Here is a 9,326-nt window from a genome sequence, read left to right as displayed (position 1 = left end):
CTAGAGAGACATTCATCAATCTTTGGCCATGTCATGTCTGTGCTCTGATTCAAAGCCTTTGCACACATGGGCTCTTGGACACTTGGTACCAGGTTGTGGCAGGTCAGAGCTGGGCTGGTGCCACAGCTGGGGTGGTTCAGCCCAGATGTGAGGCAATGTCCTCAGCCAGGGACCTGACTGGGGGAGCTGGAGCTGTCAGTGCTGCAGACAGAGCTGTGACACGGATGGAATGAACTGCCAGGCAAGGTGGCAGAAGTGAGTTCATCTGCTCTGCAAGGACAGCAGCCTCCAAGCACAGCAACAGTCCAGATCAAAACTCAGCCCAGACCTGTAAGGCAATTCAAGGGCCCCATAATGAGCTGTTACTACTGCAGGAACAGTTAAACGAGAAACAAAGTCACTGTGTGGCCACTGATGAATTTAATAAGGGAAAGCAGCGATATTCTCTGTGTCTCTTGTCCTCCTGCAGGTAAATAATGGAAAGTGGCTCAGTGATCCCCTCCGCCAGTTCCCTCAGAACCCTCGGGTGTATCCCATCTGGCCCCACAGACTTGTGGGTTTCCAAGTGGTGCAGCAGGTTGCCAACCATTTCCCCTTGGATCATTGGGGCTTCACTCTGCTCCTCATGTCTGTCTTCTGCTTCCAGGGGCCGGGTACCTGGAGCACAACTGTTCTGACTGTTAAAGACTGAGGCGAAGAAGGCATTTAGTACCTCAGCCTTTCCACCTTTTTCACCCCCCACCACCTGGACTCCTCCTTTTGTGCTCTGCCCGCTCCAACAGTTTGTCACTTGGTTATATGGTCAGTTTATCCTCAAGCCACTGAGAGCTTCTGTAAGCAGTGAGACAGCACACAAAGCCCATCCCCTCTGCTGCCCACCCTTGGAGTTCCCTAGAAATCTCTACAAACCCACTAAAGGAGCAGCTTCACTGCTGTTCAGATCAGCCAGCCAGGTGAACACGGGGCTCTGGAACATACCACAGGGCAACAGGGCAGTCCCGAGGGGACATGAGGGCAAAGGGGGACCTGGAGACACCTGAGAGCACCCACGTGCCCAGGGCTGAACTGGCCTGTTCCTCCCAACGGGACATGCTGCCCCTCGCTCCCCAGGCGCAGGGTCACAGTGGGGCCCTTTGTGACCTCACATTGTGACACCCACTGCCCTGCCTGTGCTCAGCGCAGCTGCAGCCCCAGCCCACACTGTCCGGCAGGACGGTGACGAGACAGGGTGTGAGCACGGAGCTGGCGAGAGCCACCGAGCGTAGCCCACGTCTTTCATTGAGTTTGAGATTTAGAGAATCTTTTTGGTTGGAAGCGAACCTTTAAGATCATCGAGTCCAACCATACCCTCACTTCAGCTGCCCCTGGCAGACTCCCCTCTGCCCCCGGCAGCCTTGTGCTGAGGACTCCCCAAGTGCAGCCCACGTCTTTCCCGGCTGCCCTTGGCAGACTCGTGGTGTTTCACCAAGTCTTCCCCATTCCTCACCCATACCTCTTTCCCCAAACCCACGAGATGGCAGACAAACACCTCACCTGCCCCGTGGTGGCCCTGGAGGAGGACAGGGCTCCCCAGGAGAGCAGCTCTCCAGCAGAGCCCCAGGAGCTGTGCATGGCCCAGGACCTGGAGATGGGTGAGTGAGGGGCCCTGATTGTCTGGGCAGGGCGGGGGCCAGCGAGCGCTCCCTGCTCAACACCAGGACCACGTTTCCCTGCACGCTGGCAGGGGGGTTCCACAGGTGTTGGCCATGATGCTGCCTGAAGCCCAGGGCTGCTCGGAGCTGGGAGCCGGCCCCAGCACAGCCTCTGCGGGCAGAGGGGACCCAGCTCCTGCTGCAGGGCATGGGCAGCGAGAGGCAGCTGGGCGGGCAGGAGGCAGCCATGCTGCGGGACGGGGACCTTTCCTGCCCGTCTGAAGCGAGTTCCTCACTCGCTGCACTGGGCACTTTCCCCGTCCTGCCTGGCTCCAGCATCGCAGCCCGTCTGCCGGGCACCCTGCAGCCCTGACACGCACGGGGAGACTGTGCCGGGGCAGCAGGCGTGCGGCTGGATGGGGGACAGAGCTCTTTCTGCTCTGTCCTGCCTGCAAGCCCTCTCTGCAGCCCTCCCTGCTCTCCCCCTTTATTAGATGCCGATGCGTTACCTGTGAATGGACTTCTAAGGGGATACATGGACTCCATCGTGTCCTTTCTCAGCAGCCCAGAAAAGGTAACCGCGGCCGCTTCAAAGGCGGCTGTGCCGGCATCTGCTGACAGGGGCTCTGCTGTGGAGTGCTGGAGGGTGCTGGCTGGGCAGAGCTGCTGCTCCCAGGTCTCTAATGGGCACTGCACCCCAATGCTGCCGTGCCGCTGACCGCGTGTCCCCATCTCACGCTCCCTGTTTGCCTCTCTGCTCCCCGGCTGCCAGGAGGAGAGCCACAAGATTGGGTTTCTTATGGACATCCGTGACCTGTGCAACACCAGCAGGCGCCACTGCTCACCAAGGGGCCTGGATGTCTTCTGCCGGAGATACAAGCTGGCAGAGAATATCGAGGTGAGGGGATACCCGGCGGCTCTGGGGAAGGGGTCGAGGACTGCGGCACCGGCACCCTGTGAGGACAGCGCTGGGCAGGGCCGGGGGCTGGTGGCGCTGGGTGCTGGCAGCTGCAGGTCCCATCCCGGCTGTGCTCTGCAGGTGCTGCTGGAAGAGGAGCCCAGGGACCAACTGCGCACGGCACTGCGGCAGATCGCCATGCGTGCCATTGCCGAACTGAGGTACCTGCCCATCCCTCCCGGGGCCGCCTGCACGAGGCCTCGAGGCGCTGCTCCAGGTACCAGCGTGCGGCTGGCTGCTCTCTCTCTTTGCAGCGCAGTGGAGAGGGTGCTGGAGGGCAAGGAGACACGGCTGCTCCAAGCCTGCTTCTCCAGTGTCTTCACGCTTCCACCAGAAGTGGAGGACATGGACCGTTACCTCTACTTAGAAGTAAGTGCTGCGTGAGCTACAGGAGCCCCCGGTCCCTCTGTCTGCTCCCCAACCACCCCGTGCCACGATAGAACCAGAGATCCAAGGCAGGGCAGGGTCTCAGGTCTGCTGTCCCACTCTCATCCCTTTGTCCCCTGCCTGTGGGCCTGGCCACGTCCAGTTTCGCAGGCTGCTCTGCCCAGAGCAGATTGTTTGCCCCGGGTCTCTCCCGGGCACAGCGCAGCAGTGCGGGAGTCGTCCCTCAGTGCTGGGAGTTCAGATCAGTCTCCTGGGAGTGAGAGGGGTGGCAGGAAACATGACCACAACCCGTTGTGTTCTTGCAGACCATGCGGTCCATGGACAACATGCTGCAGGCGTTGCTTCTCAACTCTCGTGCCTCCAGAGTCAGTGACCTGCTGCACAATATCTTCCAGGTCTGGGTGTGCAAAGTCTGGGCTTCGCAAGGGCTGTTCCTCACCCTGGGGGACGGGGTGTCCATTCTGGAGCGGACAGTCCCACCCCATGCCGTGCAGAGAGCGCTGCCGGGAGGGTGCCCACCTCCCCGGGGAGCCAGGGGCTGCCCTCCAGGCTCTTCTGCAGCACAGTGGCCGCAGAGGGTGGCATCTGCCTTCCTGCCTGGCCACAGGGCTGGCCTGGGGCATGTGCCCCAAGCCTGCCAGGGACCCCAGGGCAAGAGCCTCGCTACAGGCTTTGGTCGAGTCCTGGGGAACCCTTAATGGAGTGGGCCAGTCCAGCACAAGAGTTGAGCGGTGCTGCTTCTGCTGGAGCGGTGGCGGCTCCCAGTGCTCACCAGCAGCTTCTCTCTTCCCAGATGCTCTTGACTTTGAGCAGCTCCGAGAGAGAACATGTGCGGCAGAGGACCGTGGGGAGGATTGAGGGGCTGAGCTTCATGTTGGCTGAGAATCCCACACTGGGGGTAAGGAGCCAGGCACCCTCCGGCCAGACCGTTTGTCCATCCCTGCACCCCAGAGCAGCCTGCAGCTCTCCCCACGCGGGGCTGTTGCCCACCCAGCTGCTTTGGGAGCTGTGACCGGCATGGCCCTGGACAGTCCTGCCTGCCCACGGAGCCCTGGACACGCGCTTGGGTTCAGGGCTTTGGCAAAGCCGCCTGCCCTCAACCCTCCTGCTGTTCTGTCTCCCTCGCCCAGGCCTGGTGCCGCTCTAGGACAGACATACACGGCCCTGTCAGCTATAGAGACATCCAGATCCCTGAGCTGGGACAGCTGCTGGGGCATCTCCTCCTTTTCCAACATTCCTGGGAAGAGGCAAGAACTCTGGCTCGAGATGCAGTGCAGCACCTTTCTGTCTTCTTGGCTGGACAAAACAGTAAGAGAAGTTGTGTTGGGCTCAATTCCTCTACACACAGACATCTCCCAATGGGTCTGCTCCTGTTCCTCACCTCCTTTGTCCTTCCCAGCTGCTTCCCGTAGCATCCCAGCTGCCATTTTGCTGCAGCAGCTGAGCCCTCTCCCAAAGTCTGGGATCTGTTCTCTGCTGCTCTCCTTCCTCCCTCCTTTCGGGATCCTGAAGCCCACTGTTCTGTGGTTCCCAGACCCAAACATACGGCTGATTGCCATGACCCAAAGCCATGGTTTTCCTGCCAGTGAAGAGCAGGTCTATCTCTGAGTCCTCCTGGCTAGAGCTTCCAGTGCTTGTAGCAAGAAGCTGTTCCTGATGCCCTTCAGAATTCTCCTTGCCCACTTACGCCCTGCCATCACGAGGGCAGATCTCGGGGTGCTTTGGGAAGCTTGCTGACAAAGCTGCTGTGCTTTACTGAGTTCTCTCTGTTTCCCTGCTGTTCAGACAGGAGGAATCAAGCACGACAGCCCCACTTGGAAGATCCCGACAGCTCCTCTGAGGATTGGCTAAAACCCGACGTCATGGTAAAGAGCTCCTGCTGGCACTCTTGTTGGTGGCACCAGCAGGGGACTCGTGTGAACAAAGGCCTCCACAATCAGGGGGCTGGCGTGGCCTCCCTGTCCCTGCTGAGAGGGTTCCTGCTGTCCCCAAGCAGGGACGATGCGAGGGCTGCTCTCCAGTGTCCCAGCAGCAGCCCCAGTCCTGCTGGCCACCAGCAACCCCAGGTTCACGGCAGGGCCAGCACGCTGCGCAATGACCGCAACCCTCCTCCCTCTCCCCGGGCCTCTCTTCTCCTCCTCCCCAGCAGTCACTGCTGCCCCTGCTGCCAGCTTTGCTGCGGGCACTGCCGCAGCACTGCCGGGTGGCTCTGCAGGGCTGCTGGCACTGCCCGGCTACGCAGCAGCACCGGGGCACTCGGTGTGACTTGGCTTTGCTGCCTCCCTTCCTCCCTTAGCTCTTTACAGAATACCTCCAGCCTTCCGAGAAAACAGACATAGTCCTGGTGTTCATCGAGGCCATGAGCGACTCCAGCACCTTTGGCAAGGAGGCGGCCAGAAACATGCTGGACATGGTCAAGAGAGACTGCGATTTCTGGCTGGTGGATGTAAGTGGCCTTTGGCTGGATTGTCCTGCCCTTCGGCCCTGTCAGGCCTTGTTCCTCCTTCCATCCATCTCTTCCTCTCAAATCCCAGTAAAATGAAGCCACATGAAGGTGGCAGAGAGGGATGGCAAGGAAAGCTGAGGAAATGGCTGCACTCCAGTGGCAGCACCATCCTCACCTGTGTCTCCTCCAGGTGCCAAAGATCACGAGCTGCATCTATAAAACCCTGGAGTGCATCAGCACGGCACCAGCCCGGCAGAGTGTTGAGACCCTAATTGTCCCCCTGGCTGACAAGTGCCCTGGGGAGGTGGTGTCGACGCTGCTGACAATCGCACCACCAGGAGACAGGTACCGGCCACAAAAGCCATGAGGCCTTGTTCCCTGTGGGGAAAGGGGCCCGGAGACACCCTGGCTGCCAGCACCAAGGAATCCTGCAGGACACCCCCGAGGAGCAGGACCCTCCATCCCACCACGCTTTCCAGCGCTGGGGTCAGCCAGGCCCGCAGCAGCCACAGCTGAGCAAGCCAGCCCAGAGCCCCCTCACTGCGCTCCTGCCAGCCCCACGGGAGCACCAGCTCAGCCTCTGCTGCTGCCCAGGGCATCCCAGGCGTCCTGCAGCGCGGAGCCCAGACACGCTGCTGTGGCCCAGGCTGCCCTGCTGACAGAGCGCTCTCTTGCAGCACTGCCCTGGCACTGTGGGAGGTGATGTTCTCCGTGCCCCAGACCCTGCAGAACGTGTTGAAGGAGCTGCACATCCAACTCCAGGACCGGCACTATAGGGTCCTGTATACACACCGGGAGGACACCGCCATCCTTCGCTTGGCTGTGAGTTACTGGAAGAAGCTCCTGGTGCCCCAGGAGCTGCACGGTGCCAGAAGCCCCAGCAGCTCTGCCGGTCGCTCACTGCTGGCTTGCTTTCAGATACTGGCCAGCAGTGATCTGCAAGAGGAGGAGTTTGCTCCAATGTACCTAGTTATGAGGTTTCTGAGGCAACGAAGGCCAACGGTGCTCTCCCTGTTGCTCAGGGGCATGATGACGCTGTCACAGAGAGACGAGATGGTGAGTAGGGTGTCGCCAAGGGCAGCCATGGTGGCAGCCAAGGGCCGGGGCAGTGGGTTCGGGCTTGGCCTTGGCTGGCAGTCAGGCGCTGGGGTGCCTGCTCCAAAGGCCCTCCCTGCCATGGTGGGGCCTGGGGGCTGCCTGGGGAGCTCTCCACACATGGACCTGGTCCCAAAAGGGCAACTCTCTTCTTCATACAGGCCAGAAAGATGAAGGTCATGCTGCCAGACCTGATGTGGGTCCTGCAGTATGGCAATAAGGCCATCAGGATGAAGGCTCTGGTGGTCTTCAGAAACGTGATGGCTCAGCTGGAGAGGGAGGAGGCCAGTCCCATCGCTGTGCTGCTGGCAGAATTTCTCCTGCCCTTCTTTGATGACGTAAGGCTGATGTATAAGGCTGATGTATAAGACTGATGTATAAGCCTGAGCCCCGCGGGTGGGCACTGGACAATGACAGCTGCCCTTCTGCCCAGCCACTCAAAGCAGGGGCTTCTCTCCTTTCTCCCTGGGGCTCTTGTGGGATGGTTTCTGCATTCTGCAGCCCAGCCCAGCTTCTCCCTGCCAGCTGCTCCCACAGCTCCTCCCCACCATGGCTGCTGAGGCTGCTGGGGGATGCGGGGACGGCGTTTTGAGGCACAGGCACTGCCTGAGCAAGTCCCTTGAGTGGCCCTTCACGCACCCAGGGCCGCAGATCTGGCCACAACTGCAGTGTGCACAATGCCGCCCTGGAGCATCTCCCCTCCCATCAGCCATGCAGGAGCTTCTGCTCCCCGTGGGCAGAGAGCTGCTGGTGCTCAGGTCCTACTGTGCTGCTCCCTCCCAGGAGCTGAGCCAGCTGAGAGAGAGCTCCATCAGCTTCTTCAGAGACCTGATGAAGATGGTGGTGCAGAATGACAAGAGGGAGATGAAGAACACAGTGCGACTTGGCCTGCTCCCTCTCTTCTTCCGCATGAGTGACCAAGTGCTGAGTGTGGCCAAGGTACAGATTTCAAAGCCGAGCAGTGATGCAGGGAAGAGACCCCTGGGCATTTGGGCCAGGGCACGTCCCCGCTCCCTAAGGGCAGAATCACCCCAGGAACAAAGCACAGAGCAGGGGGACACCAGGTCTCCTGCCCCAGAACATGGTGTCATGTCCCAGCTTCTGCTGTTCCGTAGGTTGCCAGGGAAGCCCTCCTCGGTGCCGCAGAACTGCTCAGGTGGAAACAGCTCAAACACCTGGTGCAGACAGAGCAGACATGGCGGATTGGAGAGAGCTTGGTGAGGACAACCCCCAAGGCCCAGGGCCCAGGCTGGACGAGGCTGCCCCACATGTCTGTGCTGTGGGCTCTGCAGATGTGCCTCGCCTGTCCTGCTGCAGCCCCGAGCTGCATCCTTGTTCCCTGTCGTCAAGAACAGAGCCCCCAGGGGCTCTTCCCTCTGCCCCGCAGCCAGCGGGAGGGAGGGCTCTCAGCACCCCTGGGACCCCTCAGCCTGTGTCTCTCTCTCAGCCCCACAGGGCTCCTGGCTGGAACACGTGGATGGCCGAGGGGGAAGGGGAATGTGGGTTGTTGTGGGGAGGGACTGGTCCGGCCAGCTGGGGAGGGACAGTGACGTGCTCACACCCTTGTGCTCTCTCCAGCTGGAGCGGGACAGGAGCAGAGCTCAGGAGCTCTTGAGCCTGAGCCTGCCGTACCTGAGGGATGCTCAGGCCAGCTTGCGAGAGGCGGCCGTGAGGTTCATCGGTGAGTCACAGCCCCCGGGTCCCTCTTTCGGCAGCCTGGCCCCAGTCCCCGCTGCTGCCCTGGCACAAGGAGCAGCCCTGTGGCTGCCAGAGCCCCGGCTGCCCCGGACAGGGCCTTGGCCTCCCCTCCCAGCCCTGCCCATGCAGGTGGCCGTGGTGGCCGCCTCGCTCGGTCCCAGCATCTCGGCTCCTGCTCTCCCCTGGGGTCAGCCCTGATGAGGGGAGGGAGCAGGGGCTGACGGAACTCTGTGCCCAGGGCTGGCTGTGCGGCACCTGAGGGACCCAAGCAAGGAGAGTCTGTCTGAGATCTGCAGCGGTGAGTAGGGAGCGTGGTCTGGAGGGGATGCCTGGGGGTCTCTGCAGCCATGGGAGCTCATCTGGGCTCTGCTTCTTTCTGTTGCAGCCCTTCAGCCCTTGGAGGAGGACAGCGAACCCTTCATCTGCTACCTGGCAACTGAGACCATTGTCATCGTGTGCTCTTCATGGAAGCGGCCAAGATCACGATGGAGCCTGAGAGCCCTGTGCTGCTGGCGCTAAACCAGGTGGAGGAGCAGCTCCTCTTGAGGAAAATGGCTGGATTTTAATAAAGAGCCCTTCTTGAAGTTGGGTCGGATGTCTGCTTTTCCAAGGAACCCAGAACCTCTCTGATTGCTCTGGTACTTTTGAGAGCACAACCCAGGATCATGGGCAAGGGTGATGTAGCAAACAGGAACACTTGCAATGAGCTATTCCAGCAGCTGAGATGAATATCACCAAGCCACTGAGGTTTGTTCTTGGAGTCACACACAGAAATGTCAAGTTCTGTCTGCCATCCAAGTCTGAGCTGGCCTCGTGAACTCCTTCTGCACCCAGGGGTGTTCAGAGAGGGAATCTTTCCCTGTTGCACATAGAGGCCATACTCTTGGTTTCCCTCTGGCCTCCTGGTGCCACTTCCAAAGGACGGGAGGCACCTCAGCCCTGTGGTGTGTCACCTGCTCTGCACTCATCTGACATGTCCCACATCATGAGGAATGGACACGGGGACCTCAGTTCAAGGAAGCACAACCCAGTGCTGCATTCAGGCGGTTTCCCATAGGATGATTCTGCCAACATGAAGTGACCTCAAGACACTGTCTGTCCCACAGGCTTT

Source organism: Streptopelia decaocto, assembly GCF_964273445.1.
Source record: "Streptopelia decaocto genome assembly, contig: HAP1_SCAFFOLD_131, whole genome shotgun sequence".
Lineage (NCBI taxonomy): Eukaryota > Metazoa > Chordata > Aves > Columbiformes > Columbidae > Streptopelia > Streptopelia decaocto.
This window is presented reverse-complemented; position numbering follows the sequence as displayed.